Source organism: Meleagris gallopavo, chromosome 2 (genome assembly GCF_000146605.3).
Source record: "Meleagris gallopavo isolate NT-WF06-2002-E0010 breed Aviagen turkey brand Nicholas breeding stock chromosome 2, Turkey_5.1, whole genome shotgun sequence".
NCBI lineage: Eukaryota > Metazoa > Chordata > Aves > Galliformes > Phasianidae > Meleagris > Meleagris gallopavo.
The window spans coordinates 18,512,345-18,532,713 of NC_015012.2; the positions used below are offsets into that span (position 1 = coordinate 18,512,345).

Consider the following 20,369-nt stretch of genomic DNA (forward strand, 5'->3'; position numbering starts at 1 on the left):
TCTGTGCTTCTTGTCCACATGGAGTTTCATGACTTCTGACAATTCACTGCTCTTCAAGCAAGCTGACAAGGAATGGTTTCTCATGAATTTAGTTGTGAGGAGACATATTCATGTGGTTCACCACAGGACAGAAGAAATTCTCCCTTCTTAGCACACTGTACTTGGGTTTCACTATCCTAAAATTCTCCTAATTCATTTTCAGACCTTCAAACACAGCTTTTGGGAATGTTATTCCCCATCTGCTGTTGGTGGTTCAACGTCATTATCTGACATTGAAAAATCATCACAGTTCTGAAAATATATGAAAATATTTCTCTCTTTGGGAAGAAATACAGGCCTTCTGCAGGAACGACACAAAACAAGCTGCAGCAATTAATACTGGGGGGTTATCAAGAAGCCAGAATCCACTCATACATGCACACTGGAAATAATAATTCTACTACAAGCTGATGAGCTAGTTCAGCCTGTGACTATTTGTTTCTTTATAGAGTGGGCTGCCATTTCTTCTCTGGACCACCAGATGCCACACTTTTACTGCAAAACTCCATTCCACCACTTGCACAATGGAAACAAATGTTTATGCTTATGCATTTTCATGAATTTCTTCTGTTTTCTTTTCTGTAAAACACTGGTAAGCCCTTTAAATATAGCACTTCATGCTTCTTTCTAAGCACATGTACTCTAACTCTCTAAAATAATTTGTAAAGTATATGCAAGCAGTTATTGAGAAACATCCTTTTTGTAAACTATAACCTGCAAGTTGAACCTGCTCCCTCAAAATAATGAAAAAGGGAATTTTAAAAAGGCACTGGTGAAGTGTACAAATGGAATATGATAATTCTTGGAAGAGAGAAACAGCAAAATGTTTGAATTCAGTAGTTCAACTGTATTTGGCATCTGTCTCAGAGAAACAAAAATCAAAATAATTACAGAAGATAGTGCAGATATTTTCCTAACTAAAATGTTCATCCTCATATTTTTACATTGGCGGAAAATGTAAGTATTTCACAGTTTTCCTTTCTAGTATAAACATATTTTATGTAAATGTCACAGTTTACAAATGTACTTACTAATGTTTGATTCAATTAAAATATGGTTATTGCAAAATTATGCAATAGTGTTTTTCCTATTAGAACTATTAACATTCTCAATCCTACTGCAGAAAATTTTCTTTTAACAAATGTACCACTTTGCAAGATTTAGATTAATTTGTAAGAATTGACTGTTTAGGTCAGAATGAAAATACTGAACTATGAACCATTTGTAATGGGCCAAAGATGCACTGCATAAATAGGAAGAAACATACACAGTCACAAAGAAAAGAAACACAATTTTAGTAAAAACAAAGCAAGAGAAATGAAGCAGTACATATAAAAAAGCACATCATTTTGTTACAAGCAACAGAAATTTCTTTTCCTTTTCAACTAAAGTTACTCTATTATTTTACAGAATCTGGATATTTAGGGGGATTTCAAATGATGAAGTGTAGCAGTATTGCATTTATTTTTTATCCCCTTATACCAGTATAGATAAAGCACCTCTTGATCAATGTGATATCAATTGTTAAAGCCTTAAAAAGAAAAACCTTCCAGGTGAAATCCTGTTAATATCCTAGAAATAAATACATATTTAGCTCTACATTCTTCTCTGAAATAAAGGCAAAGAGTATGCAAATATCGTAAGACATTAATAAAAAATTCTGACAGTTAAAGCAAAGGTGTTCATTAATAATTAAAAATGATGATAGAACACAATGCCTTTTTCTATCATGAAATGATGTTGGTCTACAATTACAATAAAGCAGCTTCTCACTTTCACATTATTTTGTGGAAATTGAACAGGAAAAAAAAGACAGTAAGATATTGCTTGTGTTATGGTAAAGAGAGCAGAGTGATATGAAATATTTACCATAAAGGCTTTTCCAGAAGTTAGTGGCATACATTCAAATCAAAAATATTTCCATTTTCACAGCTCAACTATAATTAGAATTTTGTATTCTATTTCTGTCCTTATGTAAAAATATTAAATACAAGAAAATGTAATGTATGCCAGCACAGTGCAAAAGTTTTTTCATCATTTCTCAGTGTAAGATCTGGATTTATTTGAACTTGACTGAATCACCCATGGACAGCAGAAATCACTATTTGTTCTTGTTTCAGGAAGAGTCTTTTTCTTGACATGAAAATGTCAAAAAGTTTCATAATGATAGTTTATGATGTCATTATAATTCCTCTCCATTCTTTAAAAACAGAGCATTAAGTCATTCCATTACACTGCTTTACTCTTAATCTTTCCCTTTTTCTAAAAAATTGACATATTTATCATTGATTTTCCAGCAGATGTTGTACTGGATGCCCTTTTTTAAAAAGTACCTCAGTTAATCTGACCTCTCTTAATGATTACTCACATATTCTTTAGTAAGTGAATAAAACTTTTCTTTCACAGATAGTAGGTACTTAATCCTCATTACCGAGAATATGCTGAAACCTTGAATACTTGTCACAGATTCATTTTATAATCCTGGGGTTGGTTTGCCGTCAGTGATTTAAACAGGGGCTGTGCTTGCAATAATTGATTCATTCCATACTTAAAGTCTTCTGCTGTCATTAAAATGACAGTACAACACTTGCTGTTGCAATTTAGTTTTATTTCAGAAAGGCTTAATTCTCTCCTGAAAATACATAGGAAGGATACAGAAGAAATCATTTTGTGTGTCAAACTAAAATCACAGATATTATTGTACAACTATTAAGCTGCAAACATATTTAAAGCATGAACATGAAGTAGATTTTGTGAACGAAATTTAAACCTCAACTGCATGAACAACGTTTTCTTCTATTTGGTTCAAATAATATTTTTAACCCCTTTAAAAATCTGCAGTTGAAACGGAGTTTTAAGGTGTAGCTACTACAGTTAATCATTATCTCAGACAAAATGTCACAGAAGCTAAGCTTCTGTAATAAAGCTAGTTGCAATTTTGGGCTGTCTGTGACACTGCTACACATAAAAGCACGTCTGTTTATATTTTCTCCAGCTAAACACATACAGACGGCATTCTTTCACCATGTGTTGTCTTTTCTGAAACAGGGAATCAAATGAGAAGCGTTTAACCGATTCCTCACTCTGACAATGTGACATGCAGCTTTCATTTTCCTGAGTGTGTTTGACTAGGAGATTAACTAAGTGCTAAGGTACAGTAGATTCCTCTAAAGGACACAGCCTTGTTTTCTCCCTTAGGTCCTAGCTTTGTGAAGCTGTTGAGGAAATAGTTCCCAGTGAAATCACTGATTATTGCCCAGCAAACTACAGTAAGTTAAAATTTCTAATTAATAATAATAAAAAAAGAAATTAAAAGGTTATAAATGAAAAAAGGTTTTGTACAGCTCTGCCAGTAATATTGTGCCATGTTAATTTTAATGAAGCTTCATTAAAGTTCTCACATAAGTAAGAAAGATAATTGTTGTTCATTAACATTGTGGTTCTACACACAGATGAAAAATATGCTGGAAAATGTTAGCAAGAAGAAAGACTCAAATATGATTGGGATGAAAGGAGACAGTATAAAAGAATTAATTAAGCCACAAAAACTGCACCACGGATGGCTTGGTAAACTATCATAGAAAAAGGAAAAAAAATAAATTAAAGCAAAGAAGTATCCTTTGCAACCTTGATGTGCCTAAGTGGCAGACCACATGCAAAAGTATGAGGTCACTTACGACTGAATCCTTACCACAAAAGCAGCCAATACTCCTCCCACTGAGGTCTGTGTCTGATGTGCTTATTCAAGGGCAGAGCAGGGTTTTCATAATTTAGGACATCTTTTTCACAGTGAGGTTAAATATAATAATTTGGCCAAAGATCACACTTGATCTGGAAGGGCTAAATTCAGTTCTGACTATGCCATGGTGTGGTTTTCTGCTGTGATAAAATCCACCTTGTTTTCACTACTCTCAAATAAGACATGTTAAAACAACAACAACAACAACAACAAAAGACTGAATGTTACTTGTTTGTACACCTGAATCATACACTTAGGTATCATTTAATTTTAATGGCTTTAGCTCTGTACACCTAACTCAGGAGCATGACAAAAGAGCTATGTTTTTTTTCCTATGCCTAAATGATCCCTGAGATTTCTTACCTAGGTCAATTGCCATTGGATAAAAATAGTTGGAATATGCTTTAGATACAGTTACATCTCTGAACAGATTTTCTTTTTGCAGTTATACTCGCACACAAATCCGTGGCCTCTGGAAGCAGATCTTTCACAGCAAGTTTGTGGAGGAAAACGTCCCTGTCAAACTTACAATCACGCATGAAGAGGAGTATATAATAAAAATGATTCGAGTTGTTGGGGGCTCAGGGACTGTGCTAATCCACTCTGTTGTAATCTTTTATAACTGCACATTCTCCACAAAATCGTATATTGCTTTTAAAGAAATAATCTCAAACATCTACCTTTTGGGTGTGATTGACCTTAATATTTCCCTGTAATAGAATCTTCTATTTCTGAAACAGAGAAAAAGTAGCACATCTAATTAGTGGCAGAACTAAAAGACCCCATGTAATGGGGCAAATCAATTTATTGAAGGAGCTGGTAATCAAGAAAAATAAGTGTTTTGACAGCATGTTCCACAAGTCACTGAATTTCATTTAATCTTCTGAAGAAATCTGTAGATTTGGAATAAGCACTGTTTCAGACAGACATGTTCTTTATTCAGTGAAAATTTCAAAGTACTTATTTTGCCCGAAATACAGTTTTTCTGTTGACCAATATTAAAACTAATTTCTGCTAATATAGGTTTTTTAGCAAATGCTTATAAAGTATATGCTAGAATAGATTATAAATAATAAGAAAAGTAGCTGCAAATGCACAGACTAAAATTAATTTTCATTTTTTTCAATTAAAGTTCATAAAAAGAAAATAATGCTGTCATTTAGTTCTCTAGGAAATGGTTTGCAAAATTGCAGTTAGAAATAATAATAATCTAATAATCTACTGCTTTCTTGCTGAATCCGTTTGCTTTGCTTTCCCTAGAAATATCAGTAGAAAAGTTGTGCTGGAGCATTGTGTGCAGTGTTATAGATACCCCACCATCTGCCTTTATAAAAGGATACAGATACATATGCTGCAGGAAAGTTTTGTTTGGCTTTTATATATGCTTATTATTTTATTTACTTTTTTTACTAGCAGCTGAGTTGTATATTTTGTTTAAGGGTTTCTTACACCTTTCAAATATGTTTTATTTTGTGCCTGAACTACATTCAAAATGCGTGTGTCGCAACTGTAGCAGTGTGTGTACTTTAGCTATTGTTTGCAGCAGCCCCGTCCTTCCTCCTGCTCCGTACAGTGGTTTGATGAGTGAAACGTTTTACAAAAGGGATTGGAAATGGAAGGAGAAAGTCTCTTTGCTGCTGGCAAATAATCTCCATACCAGAAAAGTTTGCAACTTACTGCTGTAGGATTAAAGATGCTGCACGGTAGGGTCTGAGGATATGCTGTGCTGGTGGTAAATCACAAAGCAGCTGAACAAATCTGCACCTAATGAAAATTTTCTGTTGAAAATCCAGCCTGTGTTCTCACCTTGCATTTCACTGTGTTAGTGATGCTCTACAAAGGAGAATAAAACTGATTAGCCAATTGTTAATCCAATAATTGTAACAAATAATTAGCTTTGTAATAATTAGACAGAGAAGCATATAGAATAAGAATTACGTAAAATAGGAACTCTCTCTTCTCCCTCCTCCGTCCCTTTCAAGTTCATGACTACTTGGGTAAAAATATCTTTTATATGAGATTCCAGACAGTGTTTCTTTCTTTTCTAATGAAAAAATTAAAAATAAATAAATTGGAAACCTACTGCAATTGTGAACTGAACACTAAATAAGAATAACGAGGACACGTTGTTTTCTTTGACCTTCTCTTCTTCTCATTATCTCTTCCTTAGGACATTCATACCTTGTTGTGACCCTTTGTAATTTCTCTTTTATTATAAACTGTTAATACAAAAATGCTGTGGCTCATGAAACTTCAAGTATGAAAATGCTATTCACTTCAGAAATAAAATCAGATTGACGTGGCAGAAGAAAACACTTTTAAAACTGGTGAATATTCAGCTCTGGATAGGATTCCCTGCTGCTTCAACCACTTATTTCTTAGGTGCTTGTCAGCCAGAGCATCAATTCACTGCAGTTTCAAAATTTAATGCGATCTTTTATATTTCAAATTTTATGTAAATGTTTGTACTTGTATTGAAGCTATGCAATACAACGTTAAACAAAATGCTTAAAGCAAAAAAAAAAATTATTATTATCATTATTATTTAAATTATTATTATAAGGGAGACAGAGCCAGCTGGACTGGATGCTGTCCTACAAGCCCCGGTGGGCTGTACCTTGGGTATTTGGGGAAACACTGAGCACAAGAGTAAAAGGGGCGTGGGGACTCCTTTTAGCCTGGCTCTTGCATTTGAGGCCCTGAGAACTAAAGCCTCTTTAATCACTGCCTGGATTCACCCCCCTTGCTGAGACCAGGCAAACTCAACGGAGGTGCAGTGGGAGGCTGCAGCTTGTCCCCGCCTTGTCACCTCCAAAAGCAGCCACTTTGGAGTCTCCCCTCATTTGCATAGGGAGATTTAATTTCCATCCCTTAAATATGACGAATTGCCGAGATTTCCTTCAGTTAATGCTTTTAACAGCTCCCAATAAACTTCATTAATCAGGCCAGCTCTAGGCCCAACGTGCAGCCTGGAAGCAGCTAATTTGCCTGATGAGCCCACGACTTTAGTGAATAAACAGGTGGATAAGCCGAGGGTTTTATGGCCTTAATTACACTCTAATCAGTTCAGCGCTTGGCGGGCAAAAGGGAAGAGGGGAAGAAGAAGGAGGCGGCAGCAGCAGTGAGCGTGGTTGCTGCTGCAGCAGCGCCTCAGCCGTTCCTTTCCGCCTTTCCTCTGCACTCTCCTCCCTGCTTCGCCTTGCCAGACACTGCCTCTCCCCTCCTTCCCCCACTGTCGTTTTCCCTTCTTTCTCCTCTTTTCCCTCCCCACCAAACAACTGTCTGAGAGGGAGATGCTGCTCCCTCTTTCTTCCCCTCTCCCCCCACATCCCCCATCGCTCTCTCCCCTGCTCCATATTCTCCCTGTCACAGTTAGGCCGCCTGACAAATCACTTCAAGGGCAACCTAACTTTGAAGGACAAGATAAAGCTTTAGCATATGGTCCAATCCCCAGATGTTTGCCTCTCTCTCCTGCTCTCTCTCCCTCCCCTCTAGGAAGGGATACTTGGGAAGCCCAATATTTGTTTCTGTTTTATTTTTTTCCCCTCTCCTCTCCCCAAGTTATGGTGGGGGTCTCTAACCAGCAAGGGATGCTTTTCCCTTTACAGCTTCCCAGTGGAGGAAGGGGCAGTGATGAGGGAAAAGGGAAGAAGCAGTGGTGCTTTTTCAAAGCTTAATGATGTTTTTCACAGCATTGGCCGTGGAGGTCTCACAGCTGGAGAAGAAGTGTCACCTCCATGCTCCTTGGCCACCAAGGATGGCCCCCAGGGGATGCGGGGTGACTCTGGCCGGAGGGAGGGAGTCAGGAAAGCAACACTGGGGGCTGTGGGGTTGTGGCAGTGAGCTCACTGCAATTCCCAGCCCTGTTCACTTGTCAGGGTTTTCTCCCGGTGTTTTGTCCTTGAGTAGCAGGGTGTTTTGCATCCCAGACCATGGAAACTAAAATGGCTGCGCTGGCACCTGCTGGCTACACTTCGGAAAGAGAAGCTGTTCATCAAGTATGAATGACACATACCCACGCACACCTGAACAAAACCCAAACTTAATAGCAACAAAAAGGCATCACCATTTTCAGATGAACACTGGATCATGTAACTGGCTGCTAAAACTGGCCACAGGACTTAGAAGAAAAAATGTCTTTTCAACAAACTTATCATAAGAAGGATTTGTTTGAGCATTTCATCTCAGCTGTCAAAGACATATTAAGAGAATAAAAGATAGTATTCCCCAATACTGCTTTCTTCGTATAGTTTTTCATCCTGTACACGTAACAGTTTTTTTTTGAAGTCTCAATACTGTCACAAAAATAAAACGGATTTAATCTTTGTCCATGTTCAGAGGATTTAAACATCCCTGTTATTTTGGATACTATGATTTTTCATTTGCAATTTTCATGAGTATAGCTACAATGACTCCTATTTATTTTCTCACAGGTATGTTAAAAAGGACTTTTCCACAGCTGTATAATAAGTAACTACAGTGTATGATTCACATCCATAAAAAAAAAAATGGTTTATATGGCTGGTGTATACGGTTAACTGCTGTGTATATATTATAAAGGAAAACATACAGCATTCTTTACAGATTAATTCAAAAGGTATTTGCTTTAGAAAAGACAACACCTCTTGCTTACACAAGTTTTTAAAGAGATTACCGTCATCTTTTACTTGCCATTGCTTAGATTTTTTTTGCCCTAAAAAACCTGAGGCAACGACTCTTAAAATTATCAGTGTAAAGGAGACCTTTGAAGAAAGTTACACAATATCCCATCTTTTCATTTTCAGTGTTTTATGGCTCTATGAACATCAAGTGCACTTAGTGCAAGCTTTTTGTGTCTTGCTGTTATGATAAAGTGAAATTCTGACACTTAGTGTTGGCTGTAAGTGAGAAGAAATGGATGGCTAAAACTTGCAGTCTTTACTTACTGTACCCAGATTAAATTGCTTGCCCCTTAATAAAATTACATCTTGTCTAGTTACATTGCCTTGATAGAACTGGGGCTGTTGCTATCCTGCTGTTCATTTCCAGGTCTCCGTATTGCGTTACTGTTTGGTAAACAAATCAAATTAAGACATTTTTTAAAATGCAAGAGACTCCCTTTTTCCCCACAAGTTCTTCAAATTCTCAAAGTGGCCCTGGAGAAATACAAACGCACAAAGCGACAGGCGAAGCAGGGCCCATGCTCAGCACTCAATCATCCCTTGTCACAGGTGCAGCCACTATGCATTATCCTACCGTGATTGATAGAGTGGGTTTGTGCAGACTGGGGGAGCTGGGCATGGCTCAGATGGGGCCCTGTCATCCTGGCTCCATTTCATGCTACCTGTAGGGGAAAGGGAAACTTTATTGGGATTGGTGGTTCAGGACTGTTCAGAAATCATTTTTATTTATTTATTTATTTGTTGCAGCTAATGTAAAGGTCATATTCCCTGTAAGTTAAATTTAGATTCTAGCTTTACATGAGAATGATAAGAAAAGAAGCCCAGAGTCTACTTTCATCAATAACAACAATGAAGAAAAAGTTCTTTCATTGTATCAAGCTTTCTTTTAATCATTGGTTTTAGTTTAGAACTTATTCAGTGGGCAGTCTACTTGAATATTTTCCCTTATCTTGTGATGAATTTATTCACCAGTTACCTGACAGAAGGAGCACATTTTTGGTGCAGTGCTGCCCTTTTAAGATGCAACTGATGTCAATGTTACTGGTGAGAAAAATAGCGTAAAATAAACAAAGTAGATTTTTCCCTGTAAAACTCAAACTTAATAAAATTCTATTCCCAGTATATAACAGGTGACTAGGAAGTCTACCTGAAGGAACTACTATTGCTCTAGGACATAATGTAATAATTTATGCAGTTAGAATCTTTGACACATTTTTGTTCAGCTGGGGAGAATAGTTTAGGTTTCTTTGCCTATGATCATTCGAGATCCTGACTAATTGATGTAAGATCAAAGATGACAACAATCTCACCAGTATTATGTAAAACTTAGGATATCCTCCAGTTCCTTCATTTCTTTCTGAAATGGCCAAAGGCAAAATAAGTTGCATAAAAGGTCTCCAGTTTTAAAATGGAAAATTTCTTTCACTGGGAATTTTATATGATCCACAAAGATTTTTACCGATGTTTACAAACTTAATAAAAATGAATGTAAAAATATGATTGCAAGTGGTCCTGAGGGAAAGCAGAGCCTTGTTTTGTTTTGAAGTATTAAACAATTACAGCAATATGGAATGACACTTAAAAATGTGATTTTAAGATCTAGATTTACAATAATTATTTGCTGCAAGGAGCAACTAATTGATGAATCCTAATTTGTCATCCTAGGCAGTCTTCCCTCCTCCATTTCCTTTCTGTGGGCAAAAAGTGCCTTGAAATATGAAAGCAAGGATGCTGTGTATTTTACATCAACAAAAGAAATGGTGATAATCACTTCCTACTCCAGATTGTTCTTTCAAATAATCTTAGTTTATTTTTCTGGTTTTGTCTTATAATACTGATAACAAAAATGCAAGTTAAATAAATCAACACTGATTTCCTGTGCTATAGTTTGTGCAGTTAAATAATTTGCAAGGACCATGCCAAATGAGCAATTATCTACATTCTTACTCTTACAAACATGGAAAGATTGTTGTTTTTTTTTTCCCCATAGTTTTTTTTTTTTAATAAGGAAGGAGTATCTCTTACATTATAGGCCCTTCGGGGAGGAAGGAAAGTAACAAACTGATCATGTATTAGGATAGATATTTGCAAACAGACACAAATTCATATATAAATGAGTCCCTATGTTGTTTTTTAAATATACAGTCTAGATAGAAAGACCATTGAAAGCATCATTTCTTTCCCTGCCCCTTACCTATCTTGCAGCATTTTAAAATGTGTTCTTGTTAAACATTTTTTTCAGAAAGTATACTTACCTGTGGTTTAAATCATGCCTTTGCAGGTGTGTGCTACCTAAACGTGTAAAAATGTGAAGCAGCTTCTTAAAAAATACTTATCACTATAGCCTAATTAACATCACCCCGGAGTAGTACATCATAGCTAATTCAGTGAGCCCTGCTTTACAGCTGCCACAAAAGCAGTAGTTATAAAACACTCACGTATCAGAATATTCCTTTAACATCTCATTTATTATCGTAACATGAAAAATGTCCCCTTCCATTTATTATAATATGACTGCATTAAAAGTCTTAGTCACAAAGAAATTATTTGTATACACACTTATAAAGATGCAGTTTTCTGGTAGAAAAGAGAATTTGTCTAATGTATTATCTTTCACACAAATGAAATGGGAGCTTATTAAAAGGAGAATGGCTAAAGTTGAAGAAAGAGTTGAATGCAGAGGTAGAAGATAATCACTTAAATGAGTAACTAGGAGGTTGTTTGATTTTTTTTTTTCCCCTGTGCTTTATGGCTATTTTTTGTTGGCAAATGTAGGCAAAAGCATCTATAAACAAAGACAAGAAACACAGACAAACAGATTCACATAAGCATAGGTTGAGAGTCTATTGCCTTTATAAACATATGATAGACCCAGAGGCAAAACCAAAGCTGCCAACACAACTACTAAATCAGCCTGCCAAAGAGCCAGATGCTGCAGCTGGAAAAGCATTTTCATTGTTTTAGCAGCTGCATACTGTGATTGCTACCCCAAAGGGGGGAGAAGGAACTGGGAGTATGGTTATCAGCTAGATGGTAGTCAGTTACCTTTCTCTATGTGCATCTGCATGTAGGTATATATGTAAGTAGCACAGCAATTATTTTGATGAGTGGAATGTACTATTTTTGATTTTTTTTCCAAAGATTATTAACAACTGTTAAGGGAGTCGTGTTAAAATATTGAGTAGTATTTTCTTCTTTATTTATTTTTTTATTTATTTATTTTTTTTAGAGCTGTTAGCTGAGAGAGGTATGACTAACATTCACTTGCGTGCATTATGGTAGCCACACAACTACATAACCTTGCCTTCCACATCCTCCACCCCTGCCCCATGCATGAGGTATTTTGATTCAGGAAAATGAATCAAGACAGTCCAAACATATTTTAAGTTATGTTTAGTGACTACCAGCCTGTACAAGGGTGCTGCATCTAGATCCTTATGAAGCTTAGGGGCTAAGGCTGCAAGCATCACTCACGCAGGGTTGTTTGTGAGAATGAGGACGACTTGGGCAGCCTGCATGGCATGAAGCTCCCAAGGCTGAAGGAGCCAACTTACTGCCTGTCTGCATCAAACAACAATGGGAGGCTGAGCAAATCTAGCTCTGCAACATGGTCCTTCTACCTGCATCAAAAAAGGAGGAATGGGAGTTCCCATTTCAACTCTTCTGAAGCTTGTGGTTTGCACATGCACAGTGTTCAGTCTAGCTTACAGATTGGCCATGCAGCTCCTTCTAGAATGAGGAGATATATATTTGAATTTACAGCAACTTCAAAGACAGATGCATGTAATTTATAGAACTGGCCCACGCACAATTAAGAAACATGGTAGCTGGACTGGTATTCCAATTCTTTTTCTAAGCAGCAGCACAGATCTGTGCTCTGAAGTAATGAAGAAGCCTTTATATGAAATTAGAGTTTAGGAAAGTATGTACTACAGCCTCCTTGGCTAGATAATTACATTTTTATCATTATAATGACCTGCCATACTAATAAAGTTGTTGATTTTTTTTCCCCTCAAAAAAGTTCATCAACCCTATAAGGGAAAGGACTAGGGAAAAAAATAAAAATAAAAAATCAATTGAAATCATTATTTCATAGGCTTAGTTTTTTTTTTTTTTTAAAGTGGCCATTTAAGTGACCGTATATCATTTACATACAATTTGTACCATAGAAATGACACATTAAAAATCCCAAACTGAATGAAGTGTAGATACTGGCTGGCAATACTGCATGTATATCCATAAGTAACTGCTTTTAGAGAGAGCAGAGTTAGGTATGTTTTTAAGATATTAAAATAAAGAATCTGAAATAATGTTACATACGTTAGCTTTCAAACTTGCTTTCTGAGTATAGGAAAGGAGTTCTTTGCAGAGGAATAGTTTCTCATTTTCCTGTTATCAGTTTTCACTGGAAAATAATGGTGTTCAGTATCTGATATGAAGAGGAGTAAAAGGGTTTCTTTTTAAAATAATGGTGCACAGAGAATCTGGGCTCCACCAAATTTACAGACAGCAATTTTATGTGTATCTGTCTAAGGGTACAGTTAAGAGATTTTCAGTCAGAAAATGCTATTTTCTTATATTTATCTTTTTCTATTTTTTCTATTTTCTCTCTTCTTTTTTTTTCCCCTTTTCTTTTTCCTCTGTTTTTCTCTTTTTTTCTACGTTTAGTGACTGCTTCATTTTGCTGACCCTAAATCAGTCATGTCTTAGCCCAGCGGATGCAAAGAAATAATACGCAAAGAAAAGGAGAAGGCGACTTCCATAGGAAGTCATGAGGCAGATGAAGAGCTTTTGTTCGCCATTGGGTGGAACAGTTGTGTCTCCCAGTAGGCTGAGCAGGCCAGCTGATACATCCAGAGGGGACGGGTGTCAGGCTGGTGCAGGTGTCAGTGGCTGCCGGTGAGTGATTGCACCATCAGCCTCCTACCGTGATCCATCATGCAAGCCCAGCCGGTGAAGAATCACAGCCTCAGCAAGGTGCTGAGTCCAGCAACATATCATTAAACAAGGTTACCACCGGCAGATTTGTTCCCATGATCAATCTGGTCGATAACCGTTCCACCTCGCTGTACATTTCCTCCCCTTTAAAGCATAAGCAAGTATTATGAAAATGGTGTCAAAACAATGTAAAGCTTGAGGGAGACTTCATTTCTCCTGTGGCAAGCTGTGGGTTCCCTGTAAATCCCTTAAAAATCATGAAGAATAAGCTTCCTGCAAAAATTTGTCCTGAGAGTCATCCTCTGAGCTCATTCATATTTTATGTCTTGGGGCTGGTTATTTCTGATTCATTATTGGATGGAATTTTTTTTCCTTAAATTTCCATCCCCGGAAAGAAATGTATGGATTTATATTATGTATTAGGATCTGGTGTGCTGTACAAACCTTCCATTTAGATACATTCTTAAGCAGTCTCTCAGAGGAGAAAGGTAAGACACCTATTTCTGTTAATGCTTCATTTTAATGCTAGTCTCCTGTATTAACAACCTGCAAGATCTGAACAGATCTCCTCCTACTGTGCCTTAGCCATCATCCTCACACTGTGTACAAACACACAGGCTTACAAAGATCCCCACATTTGTACTCACCTAAATTCAGAAATCTCCACATACTTGCCAGGCTGACCGCTGTTTCTGTTATGACAGTGGGTATCAGTGCCTTGGGCAGAAACTGTGGGATCCGAGTATCCCTCAGCAGATAGCAGGCCACCAAAGGGATGTTTGATACAGTCACGATAGGAGAGATGAGGGCCAAATCAGAGAGTTTTATAAACTAACAGGCAATAGCAACCAAGCTAGCTTTCTCCATAGCAGGTTGCAGAGCTTTGGGAAACACAGGTGCAAAGGAACACTGAGCTCTCCCTTCCTCCACCTGTTTTCACTAGTGCAGTAAAGTAATATGCTCTGCAGAAACACAAATGCACCTTATGGAAGGACTGAAAAACACACGCATAGAAATGGCAAAGTAGACTTGAGTTGGTGACCCTTTGATAGTCACACCAATGACCACATAAGTAATTCTGCAAATTTGCAGAGCCAGGAAGGCTTTTACACCTTTGTGGGGTAACAGGTAGATCACAGGTGTTGTTAGTCCCTATCCTTGCACATAACTATAACTAAGTTATAGTTGTCATGTTAATATTTTGCAGGGTCAGAGCCAGACTGTATAATTTTTCAAGTATTTCCAGGTGAAGCAAGAAGCCCAGCTGAAATGCTGCTTCTGGAAGAAAGCAGCAACTTTCTGCAGAAAAGAACCTCATAGTTTTCACCTGAAGTATTATTTTAAAAATAGCTTCATTACATAGACAAACAAGACTGGATGAACACTTGTGCTGCATACCCTGCTTTGTTTTTACTACCTTTCATTCTTAAGGAAAGAGAGACTAAAACCAATCAGAGAAAGAATTCCAAGATGTGTGTTTCCTTTGGGTTGACTAAATTAGCTTTAAAAGTTTTCCCATATAGACAGCTTGAACATACCTATGAAGGAATGGCTGTTGCTAAATCTGCCTGACATTTTCATCAATAAGGATAAGATTGAGGGCTAGGGGAAAATATGACACTTATTTTCAGATATACTCTGCTCTCATTTTCACTCCAGACCAAAAACCATCCTAGCTTCAGTATCAACACCTACATCCAGACTCAGAGCCTCCAAGCAGTAGATGCTTCATTGCTGCTTCAGTCTTAAGGCTCCTCAACATTACAGGTACCAGTTTCAAAATCAGTGCTTTCCTGTGTACCAGGAATCTGTTCTCCCTTATAGACCCAAGACATTTAAGTTTTGTCTGAACCATATGATTATGCTTATAGCAAATATATGGCAAAACAAGGCAGTAACAGTGTATACTACTAGGATACAAGCTGTACAGAACAATAGCAGGCAAAAAAGGAAAAGTTACTCACCTCTCCCAATAACCCCTGCTCACAAGGAGTGCAATTGCTATGCAGAAAAATATTACACCCTTGGCTGCTAACTGCTAATGAGGTTGAGGAGGGTGGATCCAGGCTCCATCCCTTCCGGTCATGCAGGTATATTGCATGCACCTGACCTTCCTGGGGTAGCCACACCTTCTCACCTGGTGCTCAACCATTGGCTCAGGCTGTGACCTAGCAATTCTCCTGCAACAAGAAAATATTGCTACAGACCAAAAGGTTACGTAAAGCCAAGAATTTATTGTCAGTATAATTGAAATCTTAGCAGTCTGCTCATATAATTGTTATTGGTATTTTAGTCCAGATTCAACAGCTACAGAAAAAGAAAGAGTGAAAGAAAGAGAGACAATGAAAATTTTCTTTTTGTAGAACTCATTTGAATTAACAGCCTGGAAAGTATCACTACCACTCTAGAGAGGTGGGCACACACAGATCACCTTTATTCCTTGTCGCAGCAATATGAAAGTGTCTAGCTTGAACTAAATACACATAAAATAGAGAATATAGGGTGGTCTGAAGGTCTTCCCCCTTTATCTTTGTTCCCAGAAGACAGTCTGACCTTGAGACATACAAGGTCAGGCTGGATCAGGCTCTGAGCAATCTGAAGTAGCTGTAGATATCCCTGTTTATTGCAGGAGAGTTGAATCAGATGACCTTTAAAGGTCTCTTCCAACTCAAACAATTCTATGATTCTATGAAAGAATATGAACATTACCTCACATCTCAAATGGATACTTGTTGTTTTGAGAAGCTCAACAGCTTATAAAGGCAGAAGCTGTTCCAGCCCAGAACAAACTTCAGAGGCAGTAAGATCTTTAGTTGAGAGATGATTATGAAATGGTAGAAAGAAGGAAATATCTGTGCCTGTATCATTTCATCCTTAGCAAGACCAATACTTCTTCATTCAATGGGCAGCTCTTTGGGTCCTGTTCTGAGGCTCACACTTGCTGAAACTGTGAAGCTGAATACTAATAGTTAGGGATTGCAACGCTGAGAACTGTGATTAAAACCAAAGCATGCCAGATCTTTTACAACCCAGTGAATCATTTCTGAATATAAATTGTTGAATAGCCTCTAGGTGAGGAGAGTATATATGGGTCCTGATTTATACCCTAAAATCAAAGAGGAACCTTCAATAAGCTCATAAATGCAGAAACAGAGTAAGTGGATGAATGTGAAGATGAAGTTTAAAACGAAGGTTGGGCTGGTCCAAAGTGACTTCAGTCTGGTGGTTTATACTGTACCAGTATCTGAGCTGCTCCTGGAACACTCAGTGACTTAAGGTGGCCAAATTGTAGGAAGTCAGCAGTGCATCACTGGGGTCCTTGAATAAGATATTGGCTTTGAGGAGTCAGTGGAGATCACCACATCTTGCAGGGAGGTTGGGATTTTGGGCCTGGCTCCCAGTGAGAATGTAACAGACTTCATCCTGGATATCACCTAATTTATTAACCTCTACTCAAAATTTTAGGTAAATCACCAGTCATAATGATTCTTTTTCTCCTCATTGGAGAGCACTGGTATGTCCCCGTATCTAGACTGATAAGATACCTGATATTTTCTAGGCTAGCTCTTAACTAGAAGTCTTATTAAAGTATTCACATACCTGCCTTTTTATTTCTGGTGATGTAGAAGCAGAACTAGAACTTCTCTCCATCTCGATTTTTTTTTGGTCCTGAAGTTCATGAAAGTGACAAGCAATTTAGGAGACTTACCTGAATTATGATGTTGGTGTGTTTCTGATGAGTTTTAGAACTTTTTTTTTTTTTTAATTCACTTCCCTAACTTTTAAAGACATTTCATTGTATTCAATATTTTAAAATATTTCCTTAGTTTGCAGTTCAAAATTGGGTCATGTACTATACGCACTTGTGCATTTTCAAGGAACTTTCATATTATCATGTTACAGAAATCACAGCGATAAAGGATTAATCAGTTGTGTGTTTATTTTCTATCTTTGTTTGTTTTCCTGTTTGTTTGCTTGTTGTTTGTTTAACCTACAGTGAATTCAGCTGTGGCAATCATTGCTGGTAAAGCCCGTATCAAGACCTCATCCACATGATCTGCCAATAGTGGGCTTCTAGCTTGTATTGATATATGCACTAGAGAATTGATTGCCTGCCTCAGTAGATAAGAACATGTATTGTTCTTCAGTGGGTGTAGTACATTACTCTTTCCTGGCTAATGTGATCTCAGACTCCTTCTCAATAGCATAATTCCACCAGTCAAACCAGATGACAAAATATAAATTTTATGGACTTGTAGTCCTCAATTTATAATCCTTTGTAAAAGACAAATATGGATGAATGAAGTTTCCCATAATGAAAAAAACATAAAATTTCGCAGTCAGCCGAGGTTCTCTTTTTTGATGTGTTTCTCATGTTCATTCTTTTAGCTTTTCTTTAGATTTAATTTCCTTCTTCTGACAGTAATCCTGTGATAGCAGATCTAATTTTTCTGTTAGTTAGTAAAGAGTAAGTCCCAGAACTATACAAGATATTAATATGGTTAACTCCTGGATGAGTTATGGCTTCAGTGCAGCATCGGTTGTAGCTTCCTAATAGCCATGGGTGATCCTTGAGTTCAGAAATATTGAAGATTGAAAGAAAGACTCATAATTTAAATTTCCAGCTAATAAATGGTGAATAGTTCTGTAAAAGTGTTAGAAAACTAAATTATATTTGCTCACATATTTTTATCTGATTATTTTTTTCTTTATTTGAAGTGGACAGACATCATAAAAATCTTATTCATAAATGTCTTTGTCATAATCACTGTACATGCATTTTTCCAGTATAAAGTTATTTCTAACTCCTCCTTTAGAAGGGTAATTATTTGGATCCTGATCCCAAAACATCAACACACCTTTAAATCTACAAAAATAGGGAACTTATTTATCCTATATACTTGAACATTATTCAAGGCCAAGGTAAAAATTTGTTTCCATATACTGAAAATAGTATTGCTGCATGACTTCATACCTCAACTCCCTGTTGTAAACCTTCATAGTATGCAGCCCACAAATCAGAAATTCTTCAAGAATAGCCCAACCACAGCTTAGGTAAAATTTATTCTCCATGGAAATTTTTCATGAAAATCAATCAAGGAATTTTTCAGATTCAAGTGGCCTCTACTGCTCACCATAAATTTCATCCCGACAGAGTGTGATACGCTCAGTATAGTGTCTCATCCTACATGTACATTTGTTTGCTTGAAACCTTGACAGTGAGCAATAAAACTCAATAAAAAGGGTAAGTGCAGGAAATTATTGCAATTAATAAACAATTAGAACCTACAATTAACATCTACAATGAATTTGTATATTTCTTTTTACTACACATTCTGAAAATGAAGAATGCTCATTATTGGCAAGGGACCATATAATTCCAACCATTTTTACTAAGCTAAATTCTCATGGAAATCAGCGGGGAATTCTGCTGAAAACAGAATGGACCAGTAAAGTTGTGGAATGGGCTGACTGAGGAAGAATATTGCTCTTTATATGGCCATTTCACAGTGCTTGTTATTACCTTTCAGTGCCAATAAGGTTACAAAGAAGCAGGACTGTGAAAGATGTCCTTTCCAGAGGTGGTACATGGCTCCATGTTAGACTTCACAGACTACCACGTCTAGTTTGGGAACTGTTTTTCAGCCAGGAAAGCCGGAGTCTGTTTTTTAATGACGTAATCTATAGAAATTTATCACCAGTGACATTGAGAAATTGAGAATTGAAGCTACATGACCCACATATATAAGATTTCAAATGGCCTAATTGTATTCTTAAGGGTATAGTAGTCAATCAGTTGCAGGATTGTTAATCAACACTCCTTACGGTGACTTCTATTAAAATTAAAAAAAAATTCTTCTAAATCAAGACAATATGTATCAGCAACACTGAAGTTATTTTGAAGTTATTCTTTTTACTCTCTGTCTCCACCTCCCTCCCTACTTTTCCCAAAATGCCTCAAAATTGTTAGAGTTTTTGCAGTAGGTTGGCTCTAAGATTCTGCACTGTCAAATCCAGTTTCAATTAATTAACTTTTTAAATATCTTAACTTGCACAAAACCTGTGAAGTGCCACAATACCCTTTAGTCATTACAGAAAATTAACTGAAATTTGAAAATCTTAGTATCCCTTAAGTGTTAAATGATTCTAGAGAAAGCTATTAACCGTGGCAGGCTTCAACACCCAAATAACGTGAATTCTGTTTTCATAACAGTGAGGCTGAAAAAGAAGTAATTGAACAATATTGAAACAAAATCTTTAAACCGTAGGAGGATGAACATAACAGAAAGATCTGACCAGTTGCAATCTACTTTACTAACATAAAATAAATCCATATCAATACCAGCTCCTGGATTAACCTCATCATATTTTGGGCTTTATTCCTGTTTTATAAAACATTTTTCTATTTCCATTTCCTATCTGTGGAAATGAAATAGATCAGAGTGAGCAAAATGTTCTGGTATGCCACAATAACTCTTCAAGCAGATATACCAGAATCTCCCAAGGAGAGAATTTGCAATGCAATAACAGTATTCAAAATTCTATATCAATACCTTTGAATTCCCATTTAAACCATAGCTCATACTTGCATAGGCTATGGACTGATCACGAGAAAACAGAAAAACTGACTGTCCTCAAAGTTCCCTTTGGGGATCAATAACCTGAATCAAAATGGAATACATTAACCATTCACTAATTTCATTTCTAGTAATAGGAGAACAGGACTCACATATCCTAGGTACCAAAGATTAAAACTTACATTTTTAGAACAAAGCAGCTGTATATCAGTCTGGTTTAACTGTGGAAGCTTTGGGAAGTTCTAGTTGGAGCATGCACGGATACTGAAGCATTATGAATACAGAGAAAATGTCTGAGATTCAAAGGAAAAGTGGAGGAAATAAGTTCACTTTTTCACTGAGCAGAGAGAGGTTCAGCAGTGAGTTATGAGTAAAGCCAGAAAATTTGGAGTGTTCACTGATGAGCTGTACTCA

General features: G+C 36.9%; 1 long non-coding RNA gene across 1 annotated transcript; it reads right to left on the minus strand.

Moving 5' to 3' along the window:
- Positions 1-4,946: 4,946 nt before the first annotated feature.
- Positions 4,947-15,513, minus strand: LOC109365891. Its single transcript, XR_004159040.1, has 3 exons — positions 15,342-15,513; positions 9,014-9,101; positions 4,947-5,611 (listed from the first exon to the last, which is right to left on the minus strand). It is a non-coding gene; the product is annotated as an uncharacterized LOC109365891 (long non-coding RNA).
- Positions 15,514-20,369: the final 4,856 nt, after the last annotated feature.